The sequence below is a fragment of the Corvus brachyrhynchos genome, unplaced genomic scaffold (assembly GCF_000691975.1).
Source record: "Corvus brachyrhynchos isolate BGI_N302 unplaced genomic scaffold, ASM69197v1 scaffold48, whole genome shotgun sequence".
Classification (NCBI taxonomy): Eukaryota; Metazoa; Chordata; class Aves; order Passeriformes; family Corvidae; genus Corvus; species Corvus brachyrhynchos.
This window is the reverse complement of record NW_008240027.1, coordinates 4,954,794-4,958,839: the sequence shown is the minus strand read 5'-3', so window position 1 is coordinate 4,958,839 and position 4,046 is coordinate 4,954,794. Positions and strand designations below refer to the sequence as shown.

Sequence of the window (4,046 nt, the reverse complement as noted above, 5' to 3'; positions counted from 1 at the left end):
CCTAAGGTTAGATTCATAAAAGCTGCTGGAGGAGTAAAACAGGCTGGGAAATTGCTTTGGAGAGATTGATTTGAGTGGGTTTGTGCATCTCTATGAATTTACTCCCATGCAGACAAGCTGTCTGGACAGGCAGCATATGGGTATTTGGCTCTAAATGTGACTGTGTCCAAACCATTGGATTTTCATCCCTTCCCTCCCCGTCCCAGCTGCCTTGCTCACACAGGAGTCCAGCCCTGGTCCATACAGTTGATTGCAAGGTGAGGCATCCTGTGAGGCCAGGTGTGTCTGTGGCTGTCAGGCAGCTGGAGGGAGTCATTTTGGAAAAGTGGCTGTTTGCCAGGGTTGCATGAGCAAGTGAGGCTGCTGCTTCTGGGACTGTAGTGCTGGGGGAAGCCAGAACAAGCTGCAGTTGAGTTAACAGAGAGGCTCAATAATGAGGTGACCCAGGCAATATCACTTTCATCCTGGCTCTGCCCTGTGTGATCACAGAGCGGGAGTTTGCACTGCTCTGATTGGCAGCTCAAAGTGCTGCGCATAAGCAGATTAGGGCTATCAAAGGGCCCTGCGATAAGCTCGTTTTCACTAATGATTTTTGGGCTTGCCATTATGCAAAGAGCATTAAAAGGGGGGAAAAAAGACATTTCTGTTAGCACCGTCTGTCTGGGATTTACGCGCTATGTGGAGTGAGCAGTTGGCACAGGCAGCCAGCCTTCCCTGCAGGGAGGGCAGCAGCATGCACAGCAACCAGGACTGTGAGATGGCCATTAGAAAGGGAACTCTGGCAGGGAAGAGCAGCTCTGCTCACTTTTAGAATGACCTTCTCTTTGAGGAAAACTGAGCTTCATTAACATACCAGTCCCAGGCACTCCTCCACCTTGTTAAGTGAGCTAATGGTGTCTTAGAGCTGCACAATAGACAGGTATGAAAATTGAGAAGGGTTCAGATCATGCAGTTATAAACATTTGAACACTGAACAGATTCTGAATGTGGGGATTTGTATACCTGTTTCAGATAGCTTTTGTATTGATAGGCAAAGGTTGAAGTAACTCTTCAGCCATGTAAATTAATTCCATCAGTGGATGCTCTTATCCTTGAACACACTTAATCAGAGACAGTTCCATGCATAAATGAGTCCTTCAGAGTCTCACACAGTCCAAGTACAAGAAACGTTTGCTTCGTGGACTCATCAAGGCAGACATCTTATCATGACCTACTCTACCTGTTGTCTGCTCACAGGGAATCTCACACCAGTCTGGTTTTAAGGTTGTCACTTCACTGGCAAGTGGTGCAGTAGCTGACTGGTTCTGATACCTGTTCAGTAAGAGAAACGTGCATAGGCTGGAAGAGATTTGGCTTTTAGCCACAGGAGTTTCTTGGTTTGACCAGTGAAGCCCTCCTCACACTAAAGGACCTAAGGGTCCGTGGATTGATCCAAGAAGTGACCTGGGTCTTGGTTTACAGGCCCCTACTTGAAAAGATTTCTGATGGCATTCTGTTCTATGACAGAAGCCATTGGCAGTTACTGCTGAGCTGTTCAGTGAGGGTGACAAACCACTGTCTGAACAGTCCCAATGCAGGGTGGAGCCTTGGGTACTGGGGGGCTCAAAATCAAGTAGGTCTTTCAGAAAGCTGTGCTTTACCTTGGCAGAAGTTGTGTGCACGATGCACAACTTCCAGAAATACTTTGGTCTTTACGTAGCAGCACTTTGTATTAGATGGTTGGATTGGTCCCCTTTGGCCTTACAACTCACTAATCTAGAAACACAACAGCTCCCAGCTTCAAATTGGTCTCCTTCCTGCACTTTTTCATCTGGTTACCCTGAGAAAGGCTGTTAGATTATGGAGCTTGACATGTTCAGGTGGGACACAAACTGCAGGAGCAGTCAGACTCCTGCTTTCCAAAAAGCCTCACTTCAGTGTCTATTCCTGTCCCTGACAAACCAGTCATGGGGAAGGTAGGAGGGCCATCATCACTAATGACTCACTAGTGGGCTGGAGAAGGATTTGGTCTTGCTCTTCTTGTGGCACCCCTGCTCAGGAGTAGTAGGGATGCTTGTCTGGGAAGGCCAGAGGGAGGCAATGCCCCTTTGCACCCTTCAGCAGCACAGTTGAGACCTCATCTCCTGACCAGGCAGCTGCTTTCTAGGCTGTCTTTCCTGCTAAGCTGCTCACTTACTTCTTGGGCACCCTGCAAAAAGTACAAGCAGTGCTGCTTTGAGGGTCTGAAGAGCACGGGGGAGTTTTCCAGGAGTCTGCAGTGCCTCAGGCAAGCAGAATGATGTGAGAGAAGCAGCAGCTCTGTGCCCATTAGGCCTCAGCATTAAAATGCTGTTCTCCCTTGAAATACTAAGGTGGGTCCTGAGTCTCCCTTTTCCCTAGGCTAAGGAGCAGGTGGGTTGGATGGGTGCACAGAGTTGCCGTGGGCCATCGGGGGAGGCTGTTGTGAGTAGCCTGGAGGCAGCAGAGGTTTGCACAGTGTGTGTGGGGGTACATCTGCATGGGTGGGTGCATGCTGGCCACCCAGTCTGCTCTTTGCTGGCCCCAGGAGGGACACTTCGACTCCTTGTGCATTTTAAGTTGATCCTGCTCATGTTACCAAGTTTTATTTTGCTTTCTTTAAGTGTTAATCTGAGTTTTTGCCTTACACATCATATGTGTGACTCTTACCCAGTCAACAGCCAACTTTTGACTTGCCCACACTATCATCCAAAGCTGGAGAACAAACTCACTGCTGCATCCCAAGGGAAGCTGTGGAGCTTCTGTCAAAGCAAGTCTCTTCTGTGAAGGGCCTGTCTGCAGACAGTGGCAGAGGAAAGGCTTGCCAAGCTCCTTGTGTCTCACCTGTCTTGTCTGAAGGATGCCACCAGGCACTTTGTCTACATTATGCCCTCCACTGTAGGTGTTGCTTTGGTGCTGTATCTTCCTACTCTCTTCCCTGTCACTTCTCTGCTGATTAACCAAAAGAGTGTGAGGATTCACTTTTTACCCCTGCTCCCTTTTCACTATACCAGATGGTAGGGCTGATCCTGTGCTGCCTCCCTCACATAGGCAACTGTTTGCTTCCACACATTGCTTTGACTTCCCTTTCCTCCAATGTAGCTCCCAATCAGCAGCCTGATGGTGCAAGCATTGTCTCTTCCAGCTCCATCAGTACTTAACTCTCCTTCATCTTTCATCTCTCCAGGCATCTGAAATGTTCCCTGCTCTCTGAGCACAGAAGTAGGCATTCAAAGTTACATGCAGTCTGCAACAGTTTCTGCAGGCAACTGGGCCTTGTTCCCAGCAAGCAGAGGTCACCAGGGCATTGGGAGGTCCTGCTGCCCTCTGCTTTCCCAGGTCTTCTGCCAATGCCAACCTGTGCCCAGCAAAGCTAAGGCACCGTTTCTGAGCTTGAATTACCTGAGGTCCTTGCTGCCATGTGGACTGATGTAGGTTGTGTTCACCTTTGCACAGGCAGTGAGCAGGCAGGGTTGTCCCTGTGCCCCTGGAAGGCTGGCTCTGCTGCACTGGTGGCTGCAAGGACTGGAGCATGGGGAAGGGCAGCAGTCTTTTTTCAGGCATTTCTAGGTTTCTGTGTGCAGTGAAGAATGGAAGCTGCCTTTCACCTGCCATGGCAAAGCAAGATACTTGGTGTACTCCATTATTGCTTGGCCAAACAGCTTTCAAGTCTTAGGGAAACTGTGCTTTTTTTTTGGTGATGATGCTCTGCCCCCTCTGCTTAGGGCTGTTTCCTTCTAGATGAGCACCCAGGGATGGACCTGTGTCCCTTGTTCCTTCCCTGACTATGTGGGCTCTTTTCCTTCTCCAGACTTCCACTCTTGCCTTCTGTGCAAGCATGCTGTCTGCAGCATCCCGGGGCAGTGAGGCCAAATGACAGGGGGCTGATGCTGCCATGAGAGGGCTCCCATGCTGCCAGAGCCCTCTTGGAGCCAGACAGCAGTTTTGCAAGGCTGGAGAAGGGAAAGAACCAGGCAGATGTCCTGGATGTCCTGCTTTGCTTTGTCCAGGTCATCTCTCCTTTCCTGATCCCTCTTCCCACCCCCCCC

The 4,046-nt window shown here is 49.8% G+C and overlaps 1 protein-coding gene across 20 annotated transcripts in view; it reads left to right on the top strand.

The window, feature by feature from the left end:
- PTPRF (protein tyrosine phosphatase, receptor type F) overlaps window positions 1-4,046 on the top strand; it is a 290,739-nt gene that overhangs the window by 222,325 nt on the left and 64,368 nt on the right. The window lies entirely within an intron of this gene.